The 14,496-nt window shown below is 42.4% G+C and overlaps 1 non-coding gene across 1 annotated transcript; it reads left to right on the top strand.

Moving 5' to 3' along the window:
• The first annotated feature begins 1,019 nt into the window (after positions 1 to 1,019).
• On the top strand, positions 1,020 to 1,143 carry LOC147452072 (U5 spliceosomal RNA). The gene has a single exon (XR_015189047.1). It is a non-coding gene; the product is annotated as a U5 spliceosomal RNA (small nuclear RNA).
• The last annotated feature ends 13,353 nt before the right edge of the window (positions 1,144 to 14,496 follow it).

Genomic DNA, 14,496 nt, shown 5'->3' with positions numbered 1-14,496 from the left:
AGTTTATTTTTACCTTTGTAAGTTCCTTTCTCCTTGGACCAACTGTTGTTGTTGTTATTGGAATGGCTGTGGGAAAAAATTTGGGCATTAATTTTTCCCTTTGCATCACTTTTGTCTTTATTTTCCATGGGTTTGACATTCCGTCTAACCTCTTGTTGGAAATTGATGCATGAAGAAACCATGGTATGGTGGATTACTTCGCTGATAGAGTTAGGCCGTTGAGAGTTGACATACTCGGCCATCTCTTCAGGTAATCTCGCATAGAATTGTTGTTTTTGCTCAACAATCTTTTGAAAGACAGTAGCCTTGAGATGTAAATCCCAAAACTTGTCCACATATTTGTGGATAGACTCATGAGAGAGAAGCCTTAAACTCTGCCATTCGATGAGCACTTTGTCCTTTGCATCGCTTTGCAAGGAATTGCTTCATGATGGAAACTCGTAGAGTTTTCCATGTCTTTGGGGCTTTGCCATTGCCACGAAGGCCAGCCCACCATTGACGAGCCGATTTTTGGAAGTGCATAGCTACATGGTGTAGCTTGGAGGACTCCGTGAAGCCCTCGTCTCCAAAGGCATCATCAATTTGTTGGATGAAGGCCAATACTTTGTCGGTAGCACCAAGGGTGCCATCATAGGTGAGAAAAGAGATACTCTTTCCTCCCTCTTTGAACTTCTTGAGCTTTTGTGACCTTGCAGCAGTAAGCAAATGTTGAGCCCAAAATCAATTGCCCCCCCAGAGAATAGAGCACCGTTACCTTGTTGAAACAACACACACAAGATTATTTGAAATCGACACTACAGATGTAGCATGGGGAGTGTATGCCCATGCAACTAGCCTTCAAGATCCAAACCTAGACTAATGGAAGTGTTGATACCGCATGTTAAGTAAAGAGGTTAAGAATGATAGAGCCTACATTAAAATTTTGGAAATAGAGACCTCTATGAGCCCTTCCAAAGTTCTTATCCCCATGAAAATGCTCATCAAATATCACTATGCTGAGGCCTGCTCCTTCCTGGGTTAAGGTGCGGGTTGAGCACAGAGCGAACTATTCTTTCGCCTTTTACTAAAGAATACCGTGTGCTCGGCCCAGATGAAGCACCATACTCTGAATTTTTGGCAAGGGCTTCCTCCTCTGCGAGGGGGCCCCTCTCAATCTTCCATTTTGAAGTTACATCATGCACCATCGTCTTCCTCAGGCAGCCTGTTGACCCTCCACTAAGCTATCAAGATGCTGTGCCGTTGCTGTGCAGTAGGGACTAGATGCAAGTGTTCATGATCTGATTTGGAGGCACGCCCTTACTTTGCACGTGATCTTCTTTGTCCTTTCCACATGGGGCATACCTCAAGACACTGCTGTAATTGCCTACTCTCTCAACAATCAAAGGCAAACACCATGAATGCTTGTGGAGCGTTGCTGAATCCCTCAAGCAGAAGTCCGATCTGCTTCTTTTAATTGATTGCTTGAAGTGTTGTACTTTTTATGTTAGAATTTACATGCTTTGGGGAGAGGATTGTCTGGTCCAATTGCTTGATGCAGCTTTCTCCTGAGCATGCATATTTGGGAGCTCATCAATGAGAGGGTCTCGACGAGAAGCCCCCTGGATGTCATGAATGAGATGACTAGAGGGTCCCCTAGTATCCTGTTGGATTACTAAACTGATCAGGTGAGGAAGGACTTTTTGTGGTGCATTGTCTCTACGCTTAGAGATTGGTCTAGTGTGTGTTGGATTCACTAGCTCTTCTCAGCCGAAGCTATTGCAAGCAGGGAGGTATGGTCGAGATGCCCTCGTGGGAGTTGCATGACTTTGATCAGGTGAGGAAGGACTTTTTGTGGTGTTTGTCTCTACGCTTAGAAAGCGTGTGTTGGATTCAGATTTGCCTTGCCTACTAGCTCCTCTCAGCCGATGCTATTGCCAGCACGGAGGCATGCTCGGGATGCCCTGGTGGGATGTACTTAGCGTTGTTGCATAACTTTGATCCTTGGCAGATGCCCCCAAGGCCTATTGCATTGTTGGCAACGGGGCAATACCCTACAATGGCCGCCGCCAATCCCAGAAAAGGCTGTACACAACAACAGTTACATAGCAATGGGTGCATCTCTCAAGCCTAGGCGAATGATGAGGAATAGCTTTGCTAGTGCTCAACTATTGAAAGGGCATCACTAATTATGTCATCGATGGCTAATCACGGGTAGAGCATATACAACAGGCAGTACTTAGAACCTTACAACAATTTCAACAAGATACAAGAGATTGTTAGGAGCTTACAGCAGATTGTTAGGATCACATCATGTACTGCGTCAAACAAGACCACCTTGCAAGAATCCACATACCCAAACAGTTTGACAAACTTTACATTCAGTACTACATATTTGGGCATCTAGGGTTTCACAAAGTACTCGACAACATCAACATTGTCCTATTACTGGCCTAAGTCATGCAATCCAGAATCCACACATCTCAAAGCATGCACAATTTGCCAAAAAATCAATGACCCACACAACATGCATGGAGAGTAAGCTCCAGTCAAGGTTAATTGTCCCATTCAAACTTATCGGTTGGGATTTGGTGGGCCCTTGCCCTACATTTGTCATCTCGGCAATCGCTATTTATTGCTCATGACAGAGAAATCTCACCAGGTGGTGTGAGATCCAATGTAAGACCTAGGAGACTAAGACATAGGATCCCCCTCCCTACCGCCCTTTATATAGGCCTAGCTCCTAGCTCTTGCCCTAAGCGGATCCGCAGTCCACATTGGTCCCGTCCAGGCCCTTGGCATAGGTCCCTGACCCCGTAGGTTGGGCCTTGCCCCGTAGGACCCTTGTCCTGACATTACTCCCCCCTTAAGAAGAGTTTTCGTCCTCGAAAACAAAAGTGGAGAATTTCTTCTTAAAAACACTAATGTTTCCAAGTGGCATCCCTCAAGGATCTAGCTGTTTCGTTGCCCGGAACACGGTTCCGCAGGAGGTTCAATGAAACCAAGAGTAACATCTTGATTTTCCACATTGCTGTCCATTTGCAACAATCTAGTGTATAAACTCTATTTAGAACGTACATGAGCATGCTAAACGAGTTAACATGGCAAAGATGTACCTGAAGAGTACCTCTTTTCACTTTCTGTGAAAGTAACTTGCTGACCTAAGTCATTAGCCAAGTGTAAGTCCTTGACTTGTTCTCAAATTTCATCAGTAAACAACCCCACCCTAACGAGTGTCAAGGTTGAGAACCTGACTTATACATTAAGAGACTACCGAGTCGCAACATGCATTAACTGATAGTAAGTAAACTCCATGAAGAGCAATAAATGCTTACTAATTGGATCGCTTGGTGCTAACGTACGCACTTTGCTTATCCTTGAGCACAAGATTACTCTTTGTAATCTGCCTATCCCGTTGGATAACTGACAGTACTGAAGTGTGTTTTCCTCACGGCTTACAGGCAGTCGTCCCAGATGACTGGTAAACGGGGAATCACAGTAGTGTATAACATTGGTGAGGAATCAACAATGTCCGAAATAACCATCGTGGTTAACTTGAAAAAATCCACAAACGCCCAAACCGAGCCATGACCTCTATTGATGATTAGTAGACCCAAAAATAATCTCCTAAAGATATTGCACTTAGAGTGAAAAATGCTTTATAAGCAACAAATTAAGGAATATGCATGCCGCTCCAAATCAGCTTTTGCTAAACACTATGGCCCGTAACACCTAGTGTGCATGCATTTAGAAAAAACAAACCCGAACCTGTATATCCATAATGATCCTTGCCAATACTTATGGAAAATGTGATGCGCGTAACACACATTTAAAGAGGAATGTAAATAGTTCTGAAAAGAAACTAAATACTTTCAGTTGCAATCTTGTGCAAGCCTTGGTGAAGCGTCTGAACCATAATAGAAGGTGAAATAGTGATCACTTCTAGGTACAAACAATGAAACTTTTTCATTTGCTATATGTATAAACAACCATCTGTAATGTTGGTTAGCCGTACTTGTACCTTAACAAGTCATTCTAAGTATCCGACAATTGTTGGCTACGAAATTGCTCCTGATACATCGTGCTAAAAATGGTCGAGAAAACATATGTGACCAGCACCTAGGGACTTTGTCGGAACACATATCTGAACTAGTGGGTGCCAGTGTCAGTTCCAGAGAGTCATATTCGCCACATGTGGAATATGTCTCAACTAAAGATATCTGAGAAAAGAACATCCTACAAGTACAAGAGGTACTTGTGTGTGGAGGTAACTCTAAATACTCTGCGACAAGAGTGAGAGGGACCCTCATTCTTTGCTCCACCCACTGGCTAAACCGAACTCCTTGAGTTCCTAGACCATGTTGTATCCCATGTGACAACATGTGCCAAATTAAACCCTACAAGTAGGTTCGTAAGAGCATAAGGCTGAAAGATAGATTGGACACTTGGTCCAAAATAATTTGTGCCGACATGCCCTTGGCATGGCTCTGTAACATTCAAGCGTACTTATTCTTGAAAACTCGAGCAAAGCATATAAAAAATGGAATAACACCAAATCAATAGATGCGTACCTGGAGATTTGAACGTAATGTTCACTTACCCGTATTCAAATGGAGAGGACCACGTCCCCTACCTGAAAAAACAAATAGCATTACACTGGGTTCCCTGGGTGTTGCCTTTGCAATCCAAGCCCTTGGATTTAGAATCTACGTAGTCAAACCCCTTGGTAAAACGCCTTGTAGAAATTGGTCAACTAGCAGATAACGATAACCAACATAGTCAACCGTGTACAGAATTATTGGAATCTACTTGAAAAGTGTGTTCGTTTGCTACCGCATGGTAGATTGCGGAAGTCTTTCCTTGAAAGTATAACTGGGAGAGATCAACTATGATCCTCAATGCAGATCAAACTGTGATCCTTAATGCCTATGGGGTGATGTAGCAATCACCCGCCGTGAGTCTTACCCCAAAACAGTATGTCCATAGACACTCCGTAGTGCTATAAAGAGAGCAGGAGACCCAAACAAGTGAACTGCCGAGCTCTTATGGACAACCATGGTGTGACAACAACTGATTGCTGCATCTATACTTTCCTGTAGAGATCAGCTGCTGCTGTTGATGAGATTAGTAAAAACTCAACTTGAGTGTCGCACTGAAAACATGTAGTGCAAAAAAGACACCCTAAACTTCCGTAATGACAAGACTCTTCCTTGTCAATTAACGTCAATGTGTACTCCACTGGGTAGAGCTATTCGATCTTGAGAACAATCATCCAAGGAATACCAATAGGTGGGTCTTACCCTTGGCCTGACAACGGCTCTTAGCCTGTTTGGCTCATAGTCCTTATGCAAAATAGTGTTCAATCGACGAACCGATGAAGATTAATTTGAGTAGCATCTTGGCCAGGTGCTAGCTGTGAGTTAGAGTACCTTGACTCAAGCTGACTCACGAGCAAAACATGTATCAAAAGCTTCTTAGAAGATAAGAGATAGAGAAGAAAAGAAGAGCATGCTGGGCTGAGGAGCTTGCCTTAAGTTTTTAGAGTGTGTGCCCAAGCTATGTGCTCTTACACATCTTATGCCTGACTTGCATCTTATCGTATAAGCATTCCCTAGTTTTCCGGTATGACTCTTGCATCGAGAGAGGTAACAGAAAAACACAAAACTCATTCCGATCCACCTACCTTGCAGGGGTCATGATTGCTCGTGAAATAAGTCCTAGAATTGGGCTCCTTTTGGTGTTGTGTGTTGATAGCAACCAACAATCATATTAAACAATCTATCCTTAATCTGTCCTTGACAGAGTTGCGAGTGTGATAGCGGAAGCGTAATTGCATGAAGTGGGGAAATTGAATCCACCTCACTAGCATGCCTTGCATGCATAATTGTAAGCCCTTGCGTGAGAACCAAAACCATTAGTGCTATGCATAGTTTAGACTGGTAGGGATTTTGTGAGTGATGGCATTAACCGTGAGAACCAAAACCATAAGTGCTATGCATAGTTTAGACTGGAAGGGATTCTGTGAGTGATATTGCCTATTTTGCCAGTTCCTCGAAGCTTTGCTTCATATGAAATTGCCAGAGCACTTTTCTTTGCACAACGACAGTAATTGCCAAGTAAAGTGTAAACATGAAAAAACTTGAACTTGGCTAACCTGGTCGTTGCTGTAACCAGTTGTCTTGAAATGTGGAAGGAAAAACTCGTTCCAAAATGTCTTATAGCCATATCTGCACAGACGCCATCGTATATCCTATACACCTGTCTGGTACATAATGAAATAACATGCAATATGAATTAACCTGCAAACACATTGCCTATTTCTTCCCAATTTTGTATGGTGAAACCATATGCCAAACGTGCGAAGTCTCAATACGAAATTGAGCAATTATAAAAGCCGTGCTTCACATAAATACTTCTATGCTCATAGCATAGAGATATGCTTGCCAATTTACCGAGCAAAAGAAAGTCGACGTTGTTGAGCATTTACTGGTAATCAACCTTGTTGAATTGGCCCCATGTACTGAAAAGCAGAAAAACTTGCAAAATATGTACTATGTACCTACTTGGCTTGATTACGTTGTCTTTGGGATATACGTAAATATTGTCCCTGACATATATGTAGATATGGAGCCCTCCTGCCGGAATCCTTGCTTCCCCCAAGTCAGCGACCATGCCCGGCGTTGCCCTTATTTGCTAGGTAACTTTGCCTTGGTGGAGCCTTGTTCGTTGTGAAAACATGATGGAAGTACCATCGTGCAGCTTATGATGGTGGTATATCGAAATTAATACCCACCACTCTGTGGCTTTGTCGAGAAAAATGCCGTACCCGAGGTATATAAATATTTACCTTAAGGGCACAAAGAAAACGTAAACGAAGAAAAGAAAAATAAAAAGAATTAGTCGGCCATGCCAACATCTGTACCATACCCATTGCAGGCATTGCATGTACTTTCCTGAATGCAATTGAATAACAGTACCAATTGGTAGCAACTTGCGGTGCATCATCATTCATGGCTACCTTGATTGGACAAGAATAATTCTTGAAGCAAGAATTAACTTTTACAAATATCTGGAATATCCCCTGCAATTGACATCATACATAAAACGAGAAAAACTTAAAAACATGAAACCTCAAACCTGTGGATTAGTATGAATCCTTGTGCTCTTGTTGAACCTTGGTCCAGTCATACCACTAGCACATCCCTTGGAGCATCGTCAAGACATGCTATTGGTTGAGTTTTTTCATGAAAGTTGGCTAACACTTTGTGTTGCCTAGTGCAATCCTTGATCGAAGTGAAATCATCGGTGATTTTGGGACAAAAACACCCTGGAAAATCTCTTTTCAAAGATGCGGAAGCACTTTGCTTCGCTTCCTCTCGATTGTGCTGAGCATGCCGTATAATATGGCCGTGCCAATAGCCATGCTTGAGGCCCTTGCTATGCCGATTTTTTCTTGCCATCGGCATGATGCTAATTCCTTCCCGTCCAAATGAGTGTGGTAGATGTCATCTTGCTCACATGCCTTGCATGCCTTGACAAGTTGAGGCCTTGTCAAAACTAGGCAGTCGTGGCACTGAGATGGCATGAAAGAATCGTAACCAAGCGTTGCCCTATGTAGATTCGGGGAAAAATTTTCAAAAAATTCAAAAATTGCAGCAAATCGAATACGCAGGAAAATTTGGTGAAGAGATACTCGTGCACTCTGAAGACCCTGCTCCGAACTAGCTTGAAAACATCAAGGCTCGGCTGTGTTGTGGGTGAATGGGTTCTTCATCAATTAAACCCAAAGTCCTTGGCCCTTGGCCAAGTGTGAAGGCCATCGAGAAAAAAAAACTCAGTGATGGCAGCGGGCCGCTTGCGCAGGAGAAGACAGAGGAAGAGAGTGCGCCATACGGGCTTCGCTTGCTAACGGACTTGTAGCGTGATTTTTCTACCCATGAGGAGGCGCTCCCAACGAGCCTGCTCTGGCTTGATTAGGCACAGGTCGACTGGCGGCCCACTCTCGAGTTAGCGGCCCCTCCCACGCGGGTAGCGAGATTCCTTGCTTGTACTCAACAAGGGGCCATGCCTGCCCTGCAGAATCGAGAAGAGGACATCCTCATGGAACTTGCCCACGACCCACCTCCATGGAACTCCGAGAGAGAGAGAGAGGAGAGAGAGAGAGAGAGAGAGAGAGAGAGAGAGAGAGAGAGGAGGAGAGAGAGTGGGAGAGAGAGAGAGAGAGAGAGAGAGAGAGAGAGAGAGAGAGATCATGCAACTCCCTCTTCCCTAGCCCTTCCCTTCCCCCTGAGCTCTAATACCAATGTAAGACCTAGGCGACTAAGACGTAGGATTCCTCCTCCCTATGGCCCTTTATATAGGCCTAGCTCTCTAGCTCTTGCCCTAAGCGGATCCCTAGTCCACACTGGTCCTGTCCAGGCCCTTGACCTAGGTCCCTGACCCCCTAGGTTGGGCCTTGGCCCCATAGGACCCTTGTCTTGACATCCAAGCTTTGGCCGCATCTACCATCATGTCAACCTTGCGGCAAAAGTATCATCTTCATGCATGGTTGCCCACAACCAGCAGGGACGATGTCCCGCTCTAGGGTAAACTAATGCAATTACTTACAAAATGCTTGGTCTTCAAAATAAATTACAAAATTTCATGAAGTCGCCCTCCCCCAGCATTCGTTAGTGGACTCATGAAGTCCCCTTTTCAAGGGAGACGTGTCGTGTAGTGACACATCAAATGCCCCATCTCAGCTCTCTAGCTTAGCAAGCAACTCCAAGATCCTACATACAAACAAAGATGTGGGGTTGTAATGGAAATTGAGAGATGTGGGGTTCAGAGATTGCCTTTTTGGCCAAATCTTTCTCTGTTGTCGCCACCTGGGCTAATGGGCTTTTTTCCTTAGTTGACACTGCCTCTTTTCCTTTCCCTTCAGCTGGTGGTTTTGTTGTCGTGTCCTTGGTCTGTTCTCCTCCGTTCTTAACTAGCGTCGCCAGTTTCTGTGTCATATGATACGGTCATCTTTGGTGCCCTTTACTTTTTCACCTTATTCACGAAGTCTGAACATTAATGTGTATTGGGGCCAAGTTTTCCCAGTATAAAAACTTCCAGTCCTTGACACTCATCCAGTTTTAACACAAAATGTAATACCCTCGTGACTCTTCAAATGTGATGTTGTAAAACTCCACCATTCTCTTCTGTAATATCCGCAGGTCCATAAAAATATTGTTGAACTCATCATATGCCATGTTTGCTCCATGGCCACTGTAAGTTGCTTTAATATGAAAGGGCTGTCCAAGATAGTCTCCCTGTGCTCTCGTTTAAGCTGAAGCCTCTATTTCCAAACACTTGAGGCTGATGGTTTAGAATTTTGGATTTTTACCCTCTCCTAACAAAGAGTGAGATGGATGAGACAGACTTTTGGATAGCCGAATATCATGTTTTTCTTTTGCTTCTTACACACAAGTGAATCAAGTGTGCCTTGTATCTCTTTTGCAGGCACTGAGTTCTCTGAAATAAAGCGGTCCACTACATTTCGTTGTAGGACCTTAAACTTCTTGTCATGTACTATATCTGTTGCCAGGCTTCTACTTATAAGTGGCTTCAATCTCTTTCCTATATTGGCTTTGGGGTCAATGTTTTCCTTGTCAGGATAGATTGAATCTCTACATGAAGACAATGCATAAGTAAATAACAGAAAATTTGCTTCACTAACACTATTTAGGCACATGAAAACAATGCATAACAAGAAAAAACAAAAAGATTACTTAACTAAGACAATGTAGCCAACCAAGAAGCATCACCTTAATGCTCGGATTCTTTTCTTGAGACCTCCTGATGCAACCTGCAATGTTTCAAGATTGCGCAATTTCTTCTTTCGGATACGACCACCCAAGATGGTGTCCTTCATTTGACAACTTCGCACCTTTCCTTTCAGTTCTTGTACCTCTGTTTTATGTTGCAAAATGGTAACCTGATCTGTAGAATGTAAATGTGAAAGGCGAACAATCTCACATTGTTGAGCTTGGAGAATGCTCTTGTAAGTTTCAGCTTCTCTTGTAAGAGATTTACAATAACCCAGAAGGCCCTTTTCTCCATCACCAGCAAAGGTCAATAAGCTTGTAGGATTGACAAACGGTGGAGACGCATTAGTCATTGGATTCTTAGGGTAGAGAGAGCCTCTCGTCCAGATATCTATGTGTTTAGCTCCCTGAGCTCTAAGCGTGTCTATGGAAGCGGGAGGTATATGTGTATTTGTTTTACTGTGCTTAATCAATGGTTGGCACTCATTGTCCAAATCAATGTGAAGGTGATATTTGGCTCGTTTCTGGGTAACATTTGTGCCATTTGAGGAGTGTGCTATTAGCCAAATGTGCAGGTTTAATGGAAATTGAATAGTGGCTGAGCCTTCGTCCCTCCATGTTAGCCTCATTCCCTCCATATTGACGAGGTTCATTCAATGCAACTGAAAAGAGGATTATCCCTCAATCACTACGAACGAATGTTCAGAAGAGTAAGGAATCTACTTAAAGTACATTTTTTGAACTTTTACTGTGAAAGACCCAGCTCTTTTATTTGCCATTCTTTCTAGAGAGAGAGTGCAAAAAATACATTTTCTTAGAAGGCCCTCCAAATGACCTCCGAAATTCCCTAATGCATGATGATGTCTGTGGTGGTCACTTTTCTCAAGATATTACAAGTAGGAAGATTTTACAAGCAGGGTTTATTTGGCCGAGCTTACATCGTGATGTCCAATATTGGTGTAAGGCATGTAAGCCATGCCAAATTGCTGGGGATAGACGACTAACATATGAGCCTCGAGTCCCAATAATATCTTATGGCCCTTTTGAAAAGTGGGGTGTGGATGCAATAGGTCCCCTACCTCGTACTTCTACAGGGAAGGTTTTCATCATCATGGGTGTTGACTACATGACACGATGGGCGGAAGCAACAAGCACAACCCGAATCACAGCTGAAGAGGTATCAAAGTTTATTTTTGATCATATTTGTAGTAGGTTTGGAACACCCCTAAAAATCTTATCAGATCGAGGCCCGGGTTTTAGGGCTGACCTTCTGAATGATCTCTTGAGGAGGTTAAAAGTGAAACACCTGCATTCCACACCCTACTATCCTCAATGCAATGGATTGGTGGAAAAAGTGAATGGAATGATATGTAAGATCATTTCTAAGCAGGTTGTGGACCGGCCTAATGATTGGGATCGCCATTTGACGGTTGCTCTTTGGGTGTATAGGACATCTTTCAAGGTATCTACCCAATTCACCCCTTTTCATCTAGTTTATGGACAGGAAGCACTTCTCCCCATTGAGGTAGAGCTCTCAAGCTTGCGCGTTCTTGCAAGAGTTGCAAAAAAACCAAAAGAGGTTCTACATGAAAGGATCTTAGATCTCCAATGACTTGAGCTAGTTAGAGAAGAGTCCATTGATCACTACATCACCAAAGCGACAAGCCAAAGGGATAAAATCAACAAGAAGCTCAAGGGGAAAGGATTGAAGGAAGGTATGTTGGTTCTTTGCTATGATAACCGACTTGATACTCGACTTGACAAAAAGTTTTTGCAAAGATGGGAGGGACCTTTCATGATAAAAACAATGTTTGGGAATGGTAGTTACAGATTAGCAGATTTATCAGGAAAACTCCACAAGACCAGAGTCAATGGATGGAGATTAAAGCCCTACTTTCAACGTATCAATCCGTTGATAGGCAGTCATCTGCCTACATCGTCTAAGCTCCAAATTGACATGGCTCCCTTCGGCTTGGCAAATGCTCCACCTATTTTTAAAGCTTTGATGTGCAAAGAAGAACCAGCCTTGGAATCTGAACATACCCAAGGCAACCCTCCCATCTCTGATTTATGGGATTGAGGTAATGAAAAGCAGGTCTAATGGAGTAAAAGAGTGCATGACACTCCTCCTATTGAAAAAAAAAAGGTGGAAAAGGAAAAATGACAAAAAAAAGAGAAAAAAAAGAAGAAAAAGAAGCAACACCGTCCGCCTAAAGATATGAATATCTCTAGGCTTGGGGGAGGGCTAATATGAGTGGCATAAAATGGTAACCATCTTTTTGCAACATTTGTCAGCCTACTCAACGTCCTCTTCCTCATATGTGTATATATTTTTCTACGCTATTAAGTTATCTAGAGTAAATTTCCCCTCTTCGTTTAACCTTTGTGGCGACGCATACATTATACTCTTCCAAAAAATGTCACCTTATTCATATATTTATATTACCACCCTTTTCTTTTTTGCTTTGTAAATAGAATAAGCATACAATAACCAACTATATACCCCCAAACTTTCTTACCTCTTGTGAATTAGTAGTAGAAAAATAATATATCCATCTTCCACCCCATATAGATAAATTCCCATGGAAATCAACTCTCCACTTGTCTTTACCAAAGATTATGGTCCCTCTCTACAAGTCTTCTATGCCCCCTACATAGGTGGCCCAATATCTCTTAAGAATATACATATAGTTTCTCTCCTTTCAAAAATACTCCAATTGTATATTCTTTTCACAAGAAAATAATATTGGGCCCTCCTCTATTTGTTTAAGCATCATAGCCTTTTGAAAAAGCATGATTCCCCTTGGATGCATACAAGCAAAGGGCCCATACAAGAAGACTTGGAAGCAAAAGGTTCCCTAGCCTAGTGTGGACCTTCCAAACCAAATTCCTTGGTGCATGGGCGTAAAGAATAGTCCAAATTCATATCAAACATGTTGAGAAGGTCAATTTTGCCTTTTGAAGCATGTCATTCCGAGCTACAGGTAAAAAGTTATGGTCAAAATAGTGTAAATCTGTCAGATTCGCAGCAAAAGGGAACTGTAAATCAAGTAAATCAAGAGGGTGAGATCTTATTTTTCCCTTACTCATCTTCTAGAAGAGCAATGAGTGTTCAAGGTCACTTGCATGTGATGGGACCAACCTAATGATGCTTTCTAAATGCCAAGACAGACAAGTTGAGATACCCCGCAGGAGCCACCCGTAGGGCCTCATGGTGGGGCCCACCTACATTATGCACCCCTATGGAGCCTTCACGGTCTAAAATGATATTTTTGGTGAATAAATAGTCCCTTGTATGTCCAATATTCAATGAGTGGTCAAAGGATACTTAATTAGGTCTAATCACTTACTCTAATTAAGTGTAGCATAATCCCACTCCTACACAACTATAAATAGCCCCCCTTGGAGAGACTCAAGGACACACACCTATATTTTCAGCTTCATGTTGTTTCTTGATCAATAGTAGAGAAAACCCCAACTCTCCCTCTTTCACATCCTCCCTTCTAACCCTCCTCTTTGGAGGAAGTGCAACTCTATTCTCCACTCTTTCCATTCTACAATCTCTTACTCTATCAACCCAATAAATCATTTGTAGCACCTCAATAACTTGTAAATACATCATGATCTCTCTCATGGTTATGTTAATGATCATGAAATCATCTTCAAAACTTTCAAGTGTCGCAATTCGTGATGGTTAGCAAGCGTCTGTCCTCCCCTTAAAAGGTGTGCGAGAAATCAAGTAAGTGTTCTATTCTCAATTTACCATTGGTTTGTTTCTCCACACTTATTCAATTGGTCTAAAGAAATTTCTCACTCCAACTCTCTTTTGCTTCATTACATATGCATGTGGCTACCTCTCATGGTGATTTTATTTGTGTCACGGCATTGCATAGATGGAGATGAGCTCTCTATGCAAAGTGTGTTAGTTTGATGTAAGTGATTCTTTTGTGTGTTTGAGAGGCAAGTCTTATGCGCATGATTTTTTGATGAGTGCTTGAGAGAGGAAGAGTTTTGATGTATTATGGGTATTCTTATGGGGAGGAGGTGAATGCTATTCCACAAATTGCATATTTCATTTTGATGCACAGCATTGGGTTGCATAATCGTTGATGGTGTTCAAGTGTCCAAAGTGTATATAGAGTAAGGGGGTTTTCAAAGTGTATTGCTTGAGTGGATGAGTGCAAGTGTTATTTTGATTTGGTTTCCTTCTCCACTCCCAAAAGAAGGTGGTGCCCCAAGTAGTGTGCGTACCTCTTTACGAACATTTTGTGAGGGTAGGCCCATTGGTTTCGGTTTAGAGGCCCCATTTCAAAAAACTCGCCCTCATAAAGTGGTGCCCCCACTAAGGAACATATTTTCAAGTTACCTTCAAATTTTTTAGTGATGAACAATGGAGTTCCCATCTATCCATTTCATTTTGCACAATACATTAGAGTAAATGTTCACATCGATAGAAAAGTCTTTTTCCAGCAACGCATTGTTTTTATGTTTGGTGCAGAAAGACTTAGAGAAATACTGGCATCACCCAATCCAATTATACTTCCAATCATCAATTATGAAACTTCTTTTGATGTTCACATTTTCATTTTGTTTTAAAGGCAGGAACAAGGAGTGGTGAAGGGGTACTCAAGGGCCATATGAAGGAACGAGGTTTTCAAACCAACAACGAGGAGTAGCACATGAATCACGATCAAAACAATGAAACTTTTAGGCCTATTGCTCGGCGATC

The sequence above is a fragment of the Adiantum capillus-veneris genome, chromosome 8, assembly GCF_014529385.1.
Source record: "Adiantum capillus-veneris isolate H3 chromosome 8, ASM1452938v2, whole genome shotgun sequence".
Lineage (NCBI taxonomy): Eukaryota > Viridiplantae > Streptophyta > Polypodiopsida > Polypodiales > Pteridaceae > Adiantum > Adiantum capillus-veneris.
Note: the sequence above shows the minus strand (reverse complement) of the source record. Positions and strands in the feature narration are given on the sequence as shown.